This window comes from Zootoca vivipara, chromosome 6, assembly GCF_963506605.1.
Source record: "Zootoca vivipara chromosome 6, rZooViv1.1, whole genome shotgun sequence".
Classification (NCBI taxonomy): Eukaryota; Metazoa; Chordata; class Lepidosauria; order Squamata; family Lacertidae; genus Zootoca; species Zootoca vivipara.
The window spans coordinates 54,754,000-54,773,937 of record NC_083281.1 but is presented as its reverse complement, the minus strand read 5'-3'; the positions used below and the strand labels follow the sequence as shown (position 1 = coordinate 54,773,937).

The following is a 19,938-nucleotide window of genomic DNA, read 5'->3' as shown; positions in this document are numbered from 1 at the left end:
ATTGATTCTGAAATGAAATTTTGCTTGAGTATCATCTCCTGGGTTGTATCCTCAAACTTATAACTCCTTTAGAAAGTGGAGATGACAAGACAAATGTAATAGGGAAGACACCTGATTAGATTCTGCCTTTGAGATTCCAGCCTAGGAAGCTGAAGCAAACTCTGACCAATCACTAGCGCCCCATGTTATTGTATTCATTTGTTAACATGCCTTTTGAAATGGATAATGAAAGGTTTCATTAATTCATCAATAAATGGGTTTTGACTTAAGCATATTAAGCAGGTGCTGTTTTCAGTACTTCGTGCAATTCTATTGGGTTAGCTTTGGCATTTCTTCTATCTCCCCATTCCATCTTTTATTGTGTTTGTGGCTAGTTGAGTTGAAATCTGGGTGACTACGTGTGTTCATATACATACCTGCATTCATACCCAGTGGGAAACAGCGTAATGTGGATTGGGGATGGTAGAGAACTTTAAAGAAAACAGAAATGGGAGGGGAAATTGCTGGTATCTGTTTATCTGGCCCATATTCAGAATGGAAATCAATCCAGTGAATAAGATCAGTGTTTGCTGCTGTTTGCTTTTAGTTAACAGGCAGTACGTGATTGATTGTGCTACCTCTCCCCCATTTGCGTTGCTTCCTTTGCACTGAAATGTTTGGAGTAGAATCATACAATTGGAGTTGCAAGAGACACCTGGGCTGATGAAGCCCCCCCCCCCATGCAATGCAGGGATTATGTGGAATGAAACAATAACTATTTGACTTACGTAAGTTAACATAGTAATTACATAAATTATGTACATTATGTAATTTAGCTACAGTGGACAGTGAAACAAATAACATAGTTTCTGATGGAAGATGAACTGCCCTGGAAATTGAAACGGTGTGGCATGCAATGAATACAATAAGAAACTGAAAATCGTGCTTGCTTACTTCCCTAATGTGGATACACGCTAGTCCTATTAATGCATTTAGGATGAATGTGTGTTGGCTTAAAATGGGGTAGAGAGCAGGGGACTGCACACAAGGCCTGCCCCCAATGCCTCCCTACCTAGCTCCACTATGGATTTTCCTGCATTCAGTGGCAAGGCCTAAAGCAGGTGTCCCAAACTAAGGCCTGGGGGCCGGGTGCGGCCCAATCACCTTCTAAATCCGGCCTGCAGACAGTCCGGGAATCAGCATGTTTTTACATGAGTAGAAAGTGTCCTTTTATTTAAAATGCAACTCTGGGTTATTTGTGGGGCTTGCCTGGTGTTTTTACATGAGTAGAATGTGTCCTTTTATTCAAAATGCATCTCTGGGTTATTTGTGGAGCATAGGAATTCGTTCATTATTATTTTTTCAAAATATAGTCCGGCCCCCCACAAGGTCTGAGGGACAGTGGGCTGGCCCCCTGCTGAAAAGGTTTGTTGACCTCTGGCCTAAAGTGAATTCTAAGCATACCTCCCCCTTGCATGTGAACCATGTTCTTCTGGCTATACAGTATAAGAATCAACACTTAGAGAATGTGTTTGCTCTTAGAATAATGGAGTGGGAAACCATTTTAAAGAAAACAATGTAGCTCCTCAGCATCCAAATAGTCGGAGTTAAAACTGGGTTTATCTGCATGAAAGGCTCTAGCACTGGAATGGTGCCCCTTCTCCTACTGTAGTCCCTGGACTCTGTTTTTGCTGATCTCTCATTAGTTCCACTCAGCAGTGAAACTCACTGGAAGCAATATTAGTAGGCCTGGGAGACAATGGAATTAGCTCTGTGTCATCAAGATACGTTCTATAAATGGCCCACTTGGTTTGAGGCACAAACCTGTATGGGACTGGGAGTCATAACAGCTTAAACAAGACAGTCTCATATTTTGTTAAATGTGTTTGCTCTAAATGCAGAACACATGATAAGAAGAGGGGAAGGAGGAGTAAAATTCAGGCTGGAACAAAAAAAGTCTTACTGAAGTTGGTGAGTATTTCCAACTGTGATTCATTAACTTCAATAATTCTACTTTGACTTGAACTTTGTTGGCTACAACCCATAGGCTCTAACTTTGGTGAGTCTCCAAGAAAAGGGATGTCCATAATTTAGGGAAATCCATTGAAAAGACCTCTTCTTGCCATGGTGGTACAAACTTGGCACATGGGTAATACCAATGGGAGGTCCAGGCCAGAAAGCTGGTAGACCACCAGTGGTCTGAGAAGAACCCCTTACAAACACACTGGGGGTACTTATAACTCAGTGTGTGCTCTGAGAGAAAGCAGGAAGTGAGGAAGACTAGGTCCGGAAGCTCATTCCACCAGCTCCTGAAGCTGTCCTGAGAATACTTTGTCTGCTTTTTATTTATTGTAAAAATTATTCTAATATTGAAAAGCACCTTGGGTGCCTTGTCAGAAATATAAATGCAATCAATCAATAACAGTTAGGAAAGCACCCTTGGCTGATGTCAATGACGGCAAAAAACTTCTATAAAACGGATATTTGTGTTGCACACTGAAGTTTGCTAGAACGAGACATTTTGAAGTTCTCATACATCATGAGAAACACAGGTTTCTAAGTAGCTACTTCTTGTGGTTAACAGAAGGGGAAATCTTTTTTTTTATGGCAATGCCACCTAAATGCTCAGCATTCAGAGCAGCTTCAAAAGGTATTGCAAAGCTTCATCAGCCAAGTTGCTTCCACAGTCACCTGGCGGTGCTTTGGGGGCAGGACAATATCTGAGATTGCACAATTCATTCACTGTCTTCTGTGTAGCCTGTCCATTTGGAAGTTTGCACTTCTACCATAATGGACATACAAAGACTTCTCCTTTTGAATGTTACAAGGAGCTTCTTCAACCAACTTCTGTCATTCATCTGGAAGCAGTGCCTTCTTTGAAAATCAGGGGCAAAGGAAGCTTCCTTATACTGAGACAGTCCATTGGTCTATTTGACTCAGTACTGTCCACACTAACTGGCAACAGCTCTCTAAGATTTCAGACAATGGAGTCTTTCCCAACCCTTGCCACTAAGCCACTGCCCTTCCCTAGTTACCAGAGGGGCATGATGGGAACACAGCCTTTTGTTCTCTTTCCCCACATTTGACTCACTTCTCCAACGCTGCTCCCGCTGCTCCCGCCTCCCTTGCACAGCCCTTCCATCCTGAGGACAAAATCCTCAAATCAGAATACGGCATGCAGATTGGGTGTATGCATGCAAATGTCTCTGATTTGAATAATTTATTCCATCCCCTGACTACTTTGGAATGTTTGTTTATTTCATTTTTGGGACTGAGAAATGGGGCTTTGCCTAAGGTTGGTGTGTGTGTGTGTGTGTGTGTGTGTGTGTGTGTGTGTGTGTGTGTTTGTGGCTGTAATCTAGTTTGTACTGAGGTTATGGGAGAACTCATTTGGATTTCAGTGGCATCAGATTGAAAAGCATCAGACACTATCTGCTTTCAATAAGGCAGAAATATTCAAGCAGCCTTGTGAATAATCTTGTTTTTTTAGGAGCCATTGCAGAGCCTGGACACATATTCCAAAGCTTTAACTGACCAACTCTGATTGAAGTAAAGTTCTTCCCCTTTCACATTCGTAAAAACTGCTTTACAGACACATTCCTTTATTTCCCAGCAAACTCCCCTAAGCACATTCCTTTCATTTAAAGAATAACCATCTGGACCTCCCATATCTGTTTATATCTATAATGTACTTGGGTATGTTCTGTTCTCCCCACCCCCCACCCCTCTCATTATATCCTAATATTACCATCACAGCCAAAAGACACTGAATCCAGGACATCTAGAGTTCCAAATTACAACTGGCATGTTGCTCATGCAGAACCTGGGAGCTCACTCACAATATGTAGAATTTCTAAAGCCATTGCTTTTTTCCCCTAAGCTGGTGAAGTTTCTAGTCCTTAAGGCAATGGAGGAAGCTGTGAAAGCACATGGGAGATTTCTGCTCAACTCGCTGATGCAAAATGCATAGTGATCATTAGAGTCTCCTTGTTCTATTTATTTAAGTTTTTCTAGGCCATCTGTTAGGACAAAGCCCTCACAAAGCAGATTACATAAAAAAACACTATAGAATACAATGTCACCATTTTTTATTTTAATTTTTTTTAAAACTGCACTCTGGAAAAAATCGGAGGTCAGCAACACATCATTACAGTGGACTAAAATAACTTAAAATAGTTTCAGATCAGCAATGCTATAAATCCTTAACAAAAAAAGTGCAACCTGACACCAGTGTTTTTTAAAGACCCATTACAAAGTCTGTTCCTACACAAATAACGGGAGGGAATTCCACAGATACTGAAGGCACCATTGGTCTCTCATGCCCACACCAATCTTGCTGATCTTACAGGTGGAACTATATTCAGGGCCTCCACAGCTGATCACAAGGCTTGAGCAGATTTGTACAGGAGAACCAGTCCAACATCCCACTGTGTGTTGATACCCTGCATTCCACCCTTCCTGAATTCTAATTTCAAAGAATCACAGGAGTTGGAGGGCACCTCACAGGTCATCTAGTCCAACCCACTCCTGATGCAAGAAATCTATAGCATCGCTAATAGGTGGCCATCCATTTTCTGCTTTAAACAAAGGAGTGTTTCTCTCCTTCCAAGGCAGTCCAGTCAACAGAATTTTGAGTTAACTAAGAGAGATTAAAATTAATTCCAGAAATAAATTGCGCTTGCAGAACCTTTGAGTGCTTTCAATTCTATCTCTATCTTCTCTTCCCTGCTGACACACAGACACACTGATAAAGCTCTGCAAAAGAAGCAATCTTAAGATGATTGTATGTGAGGGTGCATCCAGGTTTGTTTATTTTTGGATGCACTGCTGTGCTTCAGTAAATTCTCCCTCTACTGTACTTTCTTTTTTCCTTGCTGTATTGTTTGTAGTGTTCTGTCGCAGTATTCCATTCTTTGTTCTCATGTTCACTCCAAACTCTGGGAAGAAATCCTGAAATACAAACTCTGGCAACAATTCTATTAGCCATTTTCCTGGGAGTAAGCCCTGTTGAACGATGTTATGAACTTCTGAATGACAGGGGTAGAGATCAGTTTATTTGAAATGCTGCTAACAACACATCATTTATCAGCTCAGGATGCCTTATCCCACTGGTTCAACTTACTCAGCTGCCCTGCTGTTCCAGGACTCCCCCTCCCATTAGTGTGGAACAAGAGGCTGTTGCTAGTGGCCTTAGAGCCTAAGGTTCCTTAGCATCTTTGCCCTTTCTTGATTTGGTTTGTTATCTAAATCAGAAGGGACATTTCGTGATAAGAGTGACAGGTCATTAATTTTTTGAATGGTGTGGAGAATACAAAGAATTGTTTTAGCAGAGTCAACAACCTGCAACCTTCCCCCCTTCACCCAGGGTGTCTATATCACACCCCTTGTCACCTGTGTTATAACAAGGATATTATCAGACATTATATGCAAGTAACATGGAACCCAACTACATGATCAGCTGTGCCTACTGGCATATCTGCTTTGTTGCTGAGTTCTATGGTTTCAGGAAGATGAATCGTATGGGTGAATGCGTCTTCATGTTAAATCAGTTTGTCTCAAGATATCAGTCTGTCTCTTAGTTCTCAACACTTTAAAGGTGATGCCGGTGTGTCACTTATGAAAGAAAAAACTTCTCAGAAAAATAAAGTTATGTAAACATGAGTAGCTTGAAATACATTAAGTTGTGGCCCCTGCCATGTTTCAAGCAAAAATTTTAATGGTTCTATTCATACCAGAGAGGGGGCAGAGATGTCTTCACCCAATTACCAGATTTATTTAAGTTGTCATCAGCGCATACATTGTCATGTGCAATGGCTGCCTGAAATGTACACACCTCGGCTTAACTGCAGCTTCTGTTTCCTAATCAGAAAATGGGAGCTGGTTTGAGGGAAAGTGCATCAAAGAGTAACATTTCTCAAGAAATACTACAGTCTGTGGCTAGCATCATACTCAGCATCAAACACTAGTGGTGGAACCACACTGGAGCTGGAGCAAGCGATATTGTGCACGCAGCCTTCTGGAAAAGAAAACACTGCACTATCCTGGCTTTTCCTTTTTTAAAATTTTTACTTCATCCCATGTGAAGATGGAGGATGGTTTCTAAACTGCCAGTCGACATTTAACATGTGGGTGTGTTCTTTTTTGGGGTGGGTGGGGCTGGGGAGTCATAGCAACAGTGTCATGGTACATGCAATGGTTCCCATACTTAATATTCTGGAAGAGGTGACTCCTTCATGCTAGCCATCACACCAATGAAGATTCATCTGCATGATTTGGAGAGACCATCCTGTCCCATTTCCAAGGAAGCAAGAGACTAGAAACATAGGATAATGCCAGCCAAGTGAGACCATTTGTCGTAACTCAAGGTTTGTCTACATGAGGGATAGGAAACCCTTTGGTGTTGTGGGACACCAAAGGCCCTAGCCAATGGTCAATGGCCAGACCAATGGTGAGGGATGATGGGAGTTTTATTACCCCAACAGTATTTGGTGGGCCACAGGTTCTCATTCCTGGTCTGCATGGACTGGAAGCCACTTTAAAGAGTTTCAGTTGGGGGTCTTTTTCACCCCTGCTTTGAGATCTGAGACATTGAGCTTTGAATCTTCTGCCTACCATGCATGCACACTATCACTGAATCAAATGGTCCATCTCATGCATTGTGAAGGTGGCTATTTGCAGGTTGACTAGAGTGGGAGTTGCTTCTGAAAGTGCACAGATTGCACATGCCTTACCCAATGGAAACACCACCTCCATCCTTTGTGCATCTGGGCTTAGGATAGAGAAAAGGAGGCTTCCCCAAAAGGAGAAGAAAAGAAAAACGAGCAGGGCCTGCGATCCCACTTTGTTGTGTGGCCGAAGATCTCCTGATCCACTCCTGCTTCTCCGTTGCTCTGTGGCAGAGCATCTGCTCAGCAAGCAGAAGGTCTCATGTCCAATCCCCAGTGTCTGTAGGTAAGGCTGAGAAGCTCCCCTGCCAGCAATCCCAGCGAGCTGCTGTCAGTCAGCGCATAGACCATTCCTCAACCAGATGCACCAGCGTTCTAACTGGGTACATAGTAAAGCGTCCCATGTTGCTAAAGAGTGAGCATTTCCCCAAATGCGAAGAACGCCTTTCCCCAGAGCCTGCACTGCCTTTTCAGGGAAGCCCCATGGAAAGGGAGAGATCTGAGGCCTTGCTGTCCCTTTCTGCCAAAAGAGGACAAGTCAGAGCCTCTAGCTTTTCCTCTTCTTCATCCTGCCTGCCTCCACCCTCCCTCCTTCCCCCTCTCTGCTCTCTCCCCTCCCTTCCCCTTTGCCTCCCTCCTCTCTCTCACTCACTCTCTCCTGTTTCTAATTCCTTCCACTAGCTCGAAGCCTCATTCAGCCGCCGTTGCCAGTGGAGTGGAATTGGCTGGGGATGCTGCTGCCGCTGCTCCTCCTGCGCCTCTAGTTGTGAATGGGACTTGCCTCGGCTCGCTTTCCTCTTGCCAGAGGTGACCCAAGGAGAAGCAGGCAGCCGGACTCGCAGGTAAGAGCTGACTCTCCGCTTGCCTCCGCCTGTCCTAGATTGTGGGGTTTTTTTTGGGGGGGGGGGACTTCTTATATTCTCAATTGGAGCGATGCTCTTTGCTGCATCCATGGAGATTTTTTTTTGGGGGGGGGAGGTTATCGGGAAAGGGCTGAGGGTGGATAGGGTGAAGATCTGCAAAGTGGAGGCTGCTGGAAAGAGGGGTTTTGATGGGGGCGCAGAGTTTCCTCTGCCACCGAGGCATCTGAGATTGCAGGGGCGGCGCGGGGAGGGGGGCAAGGGAAGGATTTGGAAGCCCGGGGGTGGCTGGAAACTGACCTGAAGCCAAAGGCGAAGCTTGGAGGGCTGATCGTCGGATTGTAGCTGGCGGCGGGGAGCGGGGAGCGGGGGGCAGAGACAGAAATTATGCACGCAGATCAGACACCTAGACAGGCAAGATCTCTGGGTTGTTTGGGCTCCTCTTATCTCTAGCTGGCTGTGAAAGTGCGTGGACGGTGGAGATAGAGCCATATGGGTGTTGTTGTTTTTCCCCCAAGCAGAACCTCCGGAGCAGCCCAGCAGCGCAGCTGGCTACCCCAGAGCAAAACGCTATAGCTGGCTTGCTGAGCATCAATTTGAGGCAATCAGATCAGTACAAATCGAGGCTCTGCGGGCAGGGGGACATTGCACAAGAAACGGCTTCGGGAGTCTCACGGGTTCTCCTCTCCCTCAAATCTAGACAGCACCCCAGCCTCAAATCTTTGAGGTTTTATCTCTCTCGTTAGGTTTTGTGCAAACGTCTCTCATGTCTGTTACTAGATTCTTTGCAAATATCGCTCTATCGCATGCATTGGCAAATGTTCTTTTTTGCTGGGGGGGGGGAGATAAAGTGGGTCGATAGGAACTGTGATTAACTCTGGGTTACTTCTGGAGCCTTCGGCGGTGTTTTTTGTTGGGGTGGGGGCGGGCGACGGCGGAAAGCAGTCGTGTGTGTGTGTGTGTGTGTGTGTGAAGAAGAAGAAGAATTGTGGGGATGGAGAACCCTTTCAAAACATTATCCCAGAGATTCCCTTTCAGAAGGTGCATGGTTGTTACCAGAGAGAGTTTTTGTCGTTGTTTGTTTGGCCAACCGCTCGCATCTTGCAGCCGCATTCACAAGCTACCCGTGGAGAGGGAGCGAGAGAGGGAGTGATGTGGCTTGGCTGGAAAACCGTTATGCTCTTTGGCTGATGTGTAGGTAATCTCAGCCCAGGGAAGGTGAAATAAATCAGGCTTTGAGGCTGCCAGTCCATCTACATAACGGTCACTTTTTGAATAAAAACCCTCTTCCTGTGGAATCCTCCCCAGAGCCCATCTTACAATCTGACATCACCAGGCAAGCAACTTTACCTTTCTGGGGCGATGCCCATTTATCATCAGTGCCTTTAAATATTTATTGGGCCAGTACCCAAGCAGAGAGGTGCCAAGTTGGCACAGAGTAAGGAATGGGGGGATATCCTTTGTTATATATATATTTGGTACAGTTGCTTTTGCAAAATAAAATAAAAAGGGCAGGTCTCAGTGATGTGACTGAGTTCTTTGCTCTGCGAGGACAAAGGAATCCCTTTAGCAAAATGCAGGTCAGTAGTTCAGGCGAAACAGCAACCTTTAATTTGGGAAAGGAGAACTAAGTGATGTTTTTCTTCTTTCTCTTCTACATCCCCGTGGCTCATAGTTCAGCTAGGAAAGACATGATTCCTGTTGATTCATTTTGATGACACAATAAGAATTTCACGGGCCATTGACCCACTGTTAAGGAATCAAATAATTTTAATGGCTTAATAATGAAACTGCAAAGTAATAAGGCTGCAATAGACCTACTCAGGTAGGCTGAACCAGGAGCAGGAGAGGGATTTCCTCCTTGGCTTTTTGTGTACGTATTTCCCCCGCTTCATGTATCCACTTCTCTGGTTTAGAAGCTGTTTTGTCAGAGTTTGGAAAACATGCAATGCTCATTAGGAGGTAGATCTGAAACACTTGGCCTCTTCTCAGATTCAGTTAAGATTTGTCAACAAAGCCAAAGTTTGCCTTGGTGACCGTCACCTTTTGGGATTTCAGATGCAAGTTATTATTGCAAGCTCCAGAATATGATGGTGATGATGATAAAAGCTGTTTGCTTGCATGCCACGGTCCTGTAGCATTGCATCAGCACATTTCATGGTAAGGCAGTAAAGTAGACTTTAATGCATGGAAGAGTTCTTCTTTTGTTTCCAATCCCAGAAGGCTGTTTCAGCACATTTTAAAAGGTGCTGCACCCCAGAAAATGTAAAATTGGCCACAGTTTGAAAACATTTTGCCTTGTTGCTTCTTGAACAAATAAAGTTAGAGAAGGAAGAATTTCAGTCTGCAAGCTTAAAAAAAAATCAAACAAAGACCTCTATGCCCCCAAGAAAACACCCGTATGATGGATGTTTCCTTGTTCTACTTTATATAATTTATATTTAAAACCCAATCTTCTGATAATGCGACCAGAGGAAAAGGGTGATAGGGATGTGCTATTTATAGGCTTCTTGTCAGTTCTGACTTTGCAGAAAAGAAATGCACAAAGTTTGCACATTTGGGTGAGTTCATTAGCATAGGAACTATTACAATAAGCTCTGTCAAGAGCGAGGCAAAGAAATTCCCTTTGCAGAGATGATAGTTGATCTCTCATTGGTGGGTGGGGTGAGGTCAGCGGACCAATAATCTGACAAAGTGCAATGATTTATGTTGTGGAATTATATATGGAAGATGGAATGCATATAGAATGGTGACAGAGGATGGTGGTTCTTGCGATTTTTTTCTTCTTCACCTGATTATATCATGTATTTCCCCCCATTTATCTGACAAAGCATGTTTAACATCAGCCTAATAGGAGGGGCTACATCCTCGCTAATGAATCGTGTTTAGAGTCCAGGCAACTTAGGCTGCATTTTTATACACACTTCCCTGAGAAATAAGGCCCGTCGAATCCAATGGGAATTACTTCCGATCAAATATACATAGGACTGCAATCTTTCAAAGAAATGCAATTTGACCAAATAAGATAAATTCAATGGAGAGGATTCCCCCCTCCTTCTTGTAAAACAGTTTCACTCATTGTTGAATATGGATCTTGCAGAAAGAGGAATTTTGTAACTCATCAACAAAATTTTGTGAAATTGCAAAGGATGTGCAGATTTCTTTTATTATTATTATTATTAAAATCACATTTAAATAAAAACAAAACAAAAGACAATGAAATGAATTTTAGTTTCTGGAAATGCTAAGAATTCAGGTGTTTTTCAAGAAACCAAACACAAAACCCCAATGTCTTCTGTTTTCAAAACAATTAAATGAATTGTATGTGGGGCACTTGACCAAGAGGTTTTGACAAAGAAAATCACGTTTTCACCTAAACAAATGTCACTGGTCATTTAAGAAAAAGAACAACAACCAGTTTGGTGTCAAATCAGATGCCTATGTACTGCTGTTAATTCACACTTCACACGACCTCTCTGGTGTTTATACCAGTGAGCTTTAAAAAACCCACTGTTTGATCTTCTTTTACTTTTCATTTCCAGCCTCAGTGAACAATTCCTTTGGATGCCCATGGATTCTTGAGTGAGACAAACCCCCATAGGATTTTTAGTCTGCAATAATACTATGGATAAGTTGTTCAATACTGGAGTGCCATAGCCAAATTAAAATGAAATGGATGAGTGTGTCTATTGGTGGGGCAAAATATCCCAAATTTAAACATCAATTAAGGATACAATCCTAAGTAATGTTCTGGAAAGTAAGTACCACCAAGCTCAGTGGAACTAACTTCTGGGTAAACATGTGATTTGTTTATGTGATTTGATTTTGTTGTAAACTGTCCTGCGGCTTGTGCAAAGGGTAGCATCTAGTTCATTCAAACAAACAAACAAACAAACAAACGTGCATAGGGTCAGGCTGTAAATGACAAAGGAAATACAGAAGCCTAAAAATTGTCAGAAGCTGCAATTCTATGTACACTGGGAGTTCTATCTATGGGACTAGTTTCTGAACAGGCATGCATAAGATTGCACTGTGAGAGTGACAGAGTCCTCATGATTTCATCGAGGATATTGTCCCTTGAAAGCAAATCTCCAGAAAGCATAGCAAAAAACAATAACACATTTTACTTCCATGTACACCAAGGGTTAAAAGCTCTTTTAAATCTAATTTTTACTGTGCCTGCTTTGTTTATGAATCCTACCGTAGTTGTTTTTAAGAAAGGGCCTTGTGTTTTGAGAAGGTATTGCTAGACCTAGACCCCCCCCCCAATGCCTTCAGGGGCATTAGCAGGAAATCTGTAGTCCTGTCTATATTTAGCAATTTGTTTCCCTAAGAGCCGGGCCTTGTGTGCACTAGAGGGCGCTGGTGCTCTTCTGTATGTCCTTGCTTGTGGCCCATCTGCTTTTTAGGCCACTGTGAAAAGCTGTTTTGTTACCACCGGCATTGCTTGCCCTCTCAGGGGAGACTGAATTCAATCTCTCTGTGGTTCAGGCTAATGCTCAGGCAGTTTGTCAGAATTAACATCTTTCTAGTCGGTCTTTCTAGTGTTACCCGTTCCCTGCAAACTTCTGGAATTCTGTCACCCTGGATTCTCTGAAGAATGAAGAAGTAGGCATCGGTCCCACTAATATCTTCAATTGTTTTCTCTACTGCAGAGAAAGCATCTCCCCAAGTGCGGCTACCGTTGTGAGGCTCTCCTCCAGGCTGCAGCCCAGGCCAGCCAGAGTCCCTGAATTAGTGATATAACTGAGGCCAGGTTTTATTGGCCAGGGAGAAATTGCCCAGAGGAGGGACAATAGCTCAGTGGCAGAGCACATGCTTTGCCTGCAAGATGGTTACAGGGTTCAGACCCTGACATTTCCAGTTTTAAAAGGACCAGGTAATAGAGAATGGCAGTAGCTCCGTGGTAGAACTGCAGGGGTTTATGGAACGCAGTCTGTGACCTAGTCAGCCCACAACCTCTGATATGTTTTGACACGTAGGCAATGGGACTTACATTTGATTTGGGTCCCATCATCTTGGAACCCATTGAGTGTACACTGCAAATGTTGAGCTATTTACAAACTGGAGCAGTAAAGAAACTCCAAACAATCTCCCCACAACACATACACACTTCTAATTAAGAAATTCAGCATCTCAAGTAAGCTGAAAGAATTCGCTGTAAGGGCTGAGCCAGCAATAAAACATGCTCTCTGATGGTGGCTGCCCCATGATAAAGAACTGTATGGGATTCAATCAACAGGATTTAGCTGGGGGAAAGGATTGCAACTTAAGTGAATGCTGATTTAGTCACCTCGCGTTCTCCAAGGAATGAAATGCCTCTTCTTTCAACTCCTGCAAAATGGTTTATCAAAATACTTAATTGTTCTGGGACGCATCCTGGGCTTCAATAGCAAAAAAATATATCTGTGTGTATGGATTTTAGCAGGAAGGGTTAAGTAATCTAGTCGAAAAGCTGGAACTTCCTACATGCAGAGCAGGTGCTCTACCACTGAGCTATGAGCCCTCCTCCCAATTTGTTGCAGGTGTAGGGAGTGGGCCCTGTATACAAATGGAGGTGGTGGGGGTGGACGACACAGTGAGCTCACAGATCTATGATGACGTATCTCTGTGAGGGATCCCTGTTTTCTTCCTCTTGGCACAACACTGCAATTCAGAAGGGGGCTAAAGTCTTTCACTGGCCACACTTCCTTAGGTTGGGCCGCCTGAAATGCTGACTTATTCATTCTGTACATTTAATGGCTCAATGCAATGTCAACTGGTGAGGTGTGTGCTTTAACTGTGTCACGGACCAAACACCACAGGCACAGCTTCCAGGTCACCCAACTTCAGCTCAAAGGCAGTGCTTTATATTGGGAGTCACACACACACACACACACACACACACACAGAGAGAGAGAGAGAGAGAGAGAGAGAGAGAGAGAGAGAGCTTTATTGTGGCCCATAGACACAAAATGCACAGTGTTTGGAGTCCATTTGCACACTGGGTCACAAGTCACCATGCATGAAATATGAACAGATGTATGGCAGGATAGAGATACAGTTTTGCAGATGCAAACCCATTCATTGTGGTAGAAGCTTTAGTGGACCAGAGGGCTGGCTTTGTCAAGATGGCAGTGAGAAAAACGAAATGAGAAATATGAATTACTATAAATAAGTTGCCTAGCAAACATGTGGGCTAATGTTCTAGAACTTTATTCCATTTTGTGATTGAAGGAGGCTCTGTGATCTGTGTAGGATGGCCTCTTGTTTCATTGTCAAGAAGATAATGTTTTGCATCAAATGTGCATATGCTAACAAGATTGATAGGCAGTGCTATATTTCTCTTATAATGGCAATGGTGCCCACAAGAGCAGAGCTTTGTTTCTAAAAAAAAAAATGTTTAGGGGTACTCTCGTTTTGACTCAAGAAAATCACCATTTTATAGTTCAAATTGGGGAAAAATAAATACAATAAATGGACAAAAGTACAAAGATTCACAAAATGTTTAGGGTATGCATACCTCTGCGTCCCCCCAGAAAAAGGTACTGCACAAGAGAGATGCCAGAATTTAGTTTCTGTGAGATCCAGCTGGGGAAAAAAAGCCCTGTATAGATTCACAAATAACTATAACGGGGGATGGGATTTATAACCATAGTCTCCTGGTCAGCTGCAAACTTTTGATAGGGAATTTCATAGTTCCTACCTTCCCTTCTTAGAAGCCTTTATCTTTAGACTGGAACTCAGCTGCACAGCCCGCCCAACAGAGGCTGCCCCTTGTAAAGTAACCCTCGGTCTGATTAGGCACAGGGCCAGGTTTCTAGGCTGTAAGAATTGCAGTTCAGCATCCAAAGTCCCTGACTTGAGGCCCACTCTTATAAGGCAGCCACTTCACCAGTGGTGGGGATATTTCTTTATGGGGAACATTTCAGGGGCCACATTCCCATTGTGGGCAGAACCTAAGGGGAAAGTGGTTGGAACGATGGACGGGGCTCTCACTGGCTGCACAGAAGTGGCTACAAACCCACTCCAATAAGGCAAGCAATAGGTGTTTTCGGACACATACCAGGTGGAAGAAATACTCCAGGAGGACACAGAGCAGGGCCAGTGAGTGGTGTGACCTGGGGAGCGGGCATGTTCAGGGACAGTCACAAGGACCAGATTGGGCCACCATGCTTGAGATTTCCTACTGGTTTCTCTGTTCCCCCAGCAAGATTGCTACCTAGGTTTAAAATCCAAGGGTAGAGGAAAGAGATGGGACCTGGAATAGTTCCAAAATACAGGATTGAAAATAAAAATAAGAAAAAAAATAATGCCGGTTATAAAAGGGCTAGGGAGATCGGCTTCAAGTTTCAAATATGTATAGCTAGCCCCACAGCTCAAAGCCTTTATGCATTTTGCAAGTAATTCTACTCTGCCACCTTGGCAGCTTAATGTATTGTATATACCTGCATGCCTGGAAAGTCCAATTATATAGATATAATAGTTCTCCCCTGCCATTAAGCACAGGGGGAAGAGAACCTTAAAGAGATGAAGCAGTGTATTTCAGGAATAAGGCATTTTTTTAAGAAAAGCAAAAATGATACTGAATTCTTCCATATTCTAATCATAATTAGAATTATTCTACTTAATTTAATCAGATTTATTCTAGTTAAGAACATGGCTACCTCTCTAGAATTTCTAGTTACTTTAATAGCTGCACCAAGGTACAGGCAAATCTGATTGAGCATTTGAAAGCTGAGTTGAGCTCAAATAATATCGCTGCCCTACCCCCTCCATGTATAGGGCTACGTTTTACACCAAAAGAGGTTTTTGAACTATACAGTATTAAACATGCAATCTGCATGCTAGTGTATATGAGAAATTGCACTAATAGAAGTTTAATTTTCTGATCAAATTGGACCAGAAATGAGGCTTGCTTGAAATAATCAACTAGATAGTAGAAATGTGAATGCTGTACATACAAAAAGATGAGACAGAGGCCTTTGATTATGACCAGAACTAATGAGTTCATTTATGCCGAGTGTGTTCTGACTTTGTTTTCATTTCCAGAGAGCCATTTTTTTTACTGCACATAGTAACATTTATATTCTATGACCAATGGCATACCTCCTACAATTTCCGATGTCTAGTCCAGAGGTCCCCAAACTCACCTCGCTGAGGGCTGGTGCCACCAGCGCCAATCACACTGTGGGCCAGAGTGTGTGGGGAGCGTGCGCCCATATGTGTGTGCACACGCGATTTCTGGCACACTTCCAGGTCGCCAGAACACTGGAAATAGCTTGTGTGCATGCGCATGTGCCTCCTCCAGCCCAGAAGTACCCCAGGAAAGACGCTCGTGCATGCGCACAAGCTATTTCTGACACTCCGGGGACTTGGAAGTGGGCAGCCGGGCCACACCGTTAAGAGCGGGCTGCGGCAGTGGGCGGCAGGGGTCGCTGGGGGCCACATAAAAGACCTCACAGGCCGCATCCGGCCCCCGGGCCTTAGTTTGGGGAAGCCTGGTCTAGTCCATGCTGAGATATATAAACACAAGATCCCAGGTGTCTTCTGTAAACCAGCCCCACTAAGTGCACTTGTGTGTGCGTGCGCATGCGTGCGTGCGCATGACAAGCATGGATCAGGAAAAAGAAAAGAAAAATTACCTTTCCTCATTCCAAGAAACAACTCCTCAGTTGCATATGAGTTAAATGGTGTTAGGAATTCCTGAGAAGGCACCTTCCAGAGAAAGGCTGTTGGATAATGTTACCTCCCAAGAATATCCAGAAAGATCCCCTCAACTCCAACTTCACTGCCCATGAAGAATTCTGGGAGGCCTTTCTTCAGCCCTTGTTTCCATTTGTCAACTACAGTTGACTTAATCAGAAATTATTATTATTATAAGAGTATTCAGGGATTCCTAAATACACTGTATCAATAGATGTGCAGAGGTATAAATAGTTAGCATTGAGGGCGACTGGGCTGAGCCTCCACCAGCACCCGAGGGGGAGGCATTGATTAGCAATAGCATGCTTCATTAACATCCCACTTTCTCAATCATTGTAATTGTGACTCTCCTCTTAAAAAATAAAATAAAGTAGAAAAGGTTTCATCCCAACCTAATCATATCTAATGTGTTAACATTTGCATAATTTCCCCTTTAATGTTTTAAAAAGCAGCAGAGTGGGGTTTTTTTTAAAAAAAAAACATTGTGTGCATAGACTATAATCAAAGTGTTAAACAGTGCAAGGTTTACATTTATTATATGGTGTTAAACAGTGCAAGGTTTACATTTATTATATGAGGTGCTAAATTTACCTTGTGGGGCTCAATGAGATGAGCCTTTCCTCTTCTGTTCTGCCTACCTCACCTTATCATATGAAAGGTAGAAGTTTTCTCCAAACCTCAGGGTCTAGCGTGATTGGCATGAAGAAATAAGTTGCTAATAAAAAATAAAATGTGGAAACCGAGCAAGTGCAGAACATCAACCCCCCTTTTTGTAGGAACATGGTAAGAGTTCTGGTGGATCAGACTGAAAGTATAGGCGTCAGTGGCACCATTGAGAATGAGCCTGTTCAAGGTGGCTCCCCAATTATGGGAGACTTTCCCCACAGAAATCTGCCTGGTGAGAGCATGGTCTTCATTTGTGCATGAGGCAAAAATGATTCCTCATTATCCAGACTTGTGCATCTTAAGCCTCATCTGCACTATACATTTAAAGCACTATCATGCCATTTTGGGGGGAAGCCCCAAAAGAATTTTGAGGACTGTTGATTGTTCAGAGTGTTAAGAGTGGTTAGGAAGCCCTTATTGCCCTGACAGAATGACAGTTTCCCGAGTGGTTTAAAAATCAGATTCCTCTTCCCAGGGAACTCTGGGAATTGCAGCTCTGTGAGGGGAAGAGGGTCTTCTAACACCTTAACACTTTTAACAAACCACAGTTCCTAGTATTCTTTTTTGGGGGGTGGGTGGCAAGAGAAGCCATGACTGTTAAAGTGGTAGAATAATGTCTGGTAGAGATGTTCCCGTAGTTTCAGGAAACTGTACTTCGCTCACCTGTCAATTCCCTTCATTTCCCCTTTTTATACAAGTAAGAATAAAACCAAAAGACCACATATATCAATCCCCTTGTCTAGCTTTCCATACTAGGGTCAAACTCTCTTTTTTAAAAGATAACAAGTGCTTAACAAGACTTTAGGCAGACTTTTCCACTACAGTTAAGTAAAATGCAAAATCTTGATAATATCTGTCCTGGATGAAAGTGCTCATGTACAGATCAGCATAATCCATCCATCCATGGGCCTGGGTGCCCAAAGTCTGCAGATTATCACAAATCCAACAAGAGTCCAAGATTTTCTATTTGCATTTGTGTGTTAGTGAAGATATACATAAGAACACTGAACTTTAGTTAGCCTTCTCTCTCTCACACACGCTGCTTTTTAGAGAAAATGTGTCTGCTGTGTCTTTCAAATTGCCAGCCAAAGAACAGTATATTGTGTTCCAAGCACATGTGGGTAAATTCCTGGTGCCCAGTCTACTGCAGTGATAGGGAACCAGTGGAATCTCCTGTTCCTGCTCTAAAGGCATTTGACATAGCACAGAATAGGTCAAATAAATATATTACTAAATAGGTACAATGTATCTGAATGTTAGGGATGCGGGTGGCGCTGTGGTCTAAACCACAGAGCCAAGGACTTGCCGATCAGAAGGTCGGCGGTTCGAATCCCCGCGACGGGGTGAGCGCCCGTTGTCCGGTCCCAGCTCCTGCCAACCTAGCAGTTGGAAAGCACATCAAAGTAGTAGATAAATAGGTACCACTCCGGCAGGAAGGTAAATGGGAAGGTAAATGGTGTTTCCATGCACTGCTCTGGTTCGCCAGAAGCAGCTTAGTCATGCTGGCCACATGAGCCGGAAGCTGTCTGTGGACAAACGCTGGCTCCCTCGGCCTATAGAGCAAGATGAGCGCTGCAACCCCAGAGTCGTCCGTGACTGGACCTAATGGTCAGGGGTACCTTTACCTTTACTTTATCTGAACGTTGCAGTTTCTCTCAGACTGTGTATGGTTGTTTCTAACTTGTAACCCTGAGTTATTAAGAATTGGTTCTACTGAGGCTGTTATTTTGTCTTGCTTCATATTTTAACTTTGGTTTAATGGTTTGTCGATGGCAACACACGTTTGGTTGATCGGCAATTTGCTGAAGCTAAGCAGGTCCAAATCAGGCTAGGTCCGTGATGAGATATTTCCATGCATATTGCTTTGAATCATAGAATCATAGAATCATAGAGTTGGAAGAGACCACAAGGGCCATCCAGTCCAACCCCCTGCCAAGCAGGAAACACCATCAAAGCATTCCTGACAGATGGCTGTCAAGCCTCTGCTTAAAGACCTCCAAAGAAGGAGACTCCACCACACTCCTTGGCAGCAAATTCCACTGCCGAACAGCCGAGTTCATAATGAAATAAAAAATAATATAAACATATGATGAATTTTAATCTATAGATAGAGATTCATGTATTTATTGTACATCCTATCTCTGAGGTGTACATGATTTATCCCCTTTTAACCCTCACAAGAATCCTGTAACTGTGAAGTATAGTAGCTTTAGCTGAGAGTGAGGAAATAAATGGCCCGTGGTCACCTAATCTATTTCCTTGCCAAGCAGGGAGCTCCACCCAATCAAGTCCAGCAAAAATCCAGTCCACTCATCTCCTTCTTGTGGGTTTCTGATAGGCACTTAGGTGGCCACCGAGAGAATACAATGCTGGACTAGACAGGCCCTTAGCCTGATCCAACAGGGCTTTGCTTATGTTCTTATTCACACACTCAGTAGACAGCTCCAGAGAGAGGTACTGTATGCGTGTTTGGGATCTGCAGTTTTACCCATGCTCAAATAGTTTCCCGATGTGGCATTCACAAGATTTGTACATTTTGTTCAGTCGTCCTTCCTTTGGTTGAAATAATTGAAATCCCTTCTAGGCATCTTGCTGTCACAAATGTACGGTGCACTTAGAAGTGGGCATTTATGATTCTTGACAGCGTAATGGTGTATGAAAGAAATGGAGGAGGACTGCAGTCAGTTTTTCAAATATAATTTAGTGGGTAAGAACAAGATTTGTTTTGTTGTGTATGCACCTTTTTGTGGTGGTTTGTTTTCCTCCCTCTTCGATTTATAGGGATGAGAGTACTTGGAAGGGGTGCTCCTTGGAGTGGAAAATGGTGTGATTAAGAAGAAACGGGGGGGGGGAGACACCCAAAACTATTTTATGCTTCCTTTCCCTCCAAACTAGAAGACTGAGAACACCATTTTACAGGCTTAGGTTGCAATCCTAAACCCACTTTCCTGGGAGTAAGCCCCGTTGAATTTAATAGGGCTTAGTTCTGAGTAGACATGGTTAAGATTGCACTGTTAGTTTCATTGTGATGAGAAAGTTCTTGTTTCTCTTACTTCTCTGGTTTTCTGGTTCTTCTGATTTTT

The 19,938-nt window shown here is 43.3% G+C and overlaps 1 protein-coding gene across 1 annotated transcript in view; it reads left to right on the top strand.

Moving 5' to 3' along the window:
* Positions 1 to 7,316: 7,316 nt before the first annotated feature.
* Positions 7,317 to 19,938, top strand: part of CDH11 (cadherin 11) — a 104,589-nt gene continuing 91,967 nt past the window's right edge. Inside the window, exon 1 of the mRNA XM_035118381.2 lies at positions 7,317 to 7,486. The gene's annotated coding sequence lies outside the window, so the exon portion shown is untranslated. The remainder of the gene's footprint in view (positions 7,487 to 19,938) is intronic.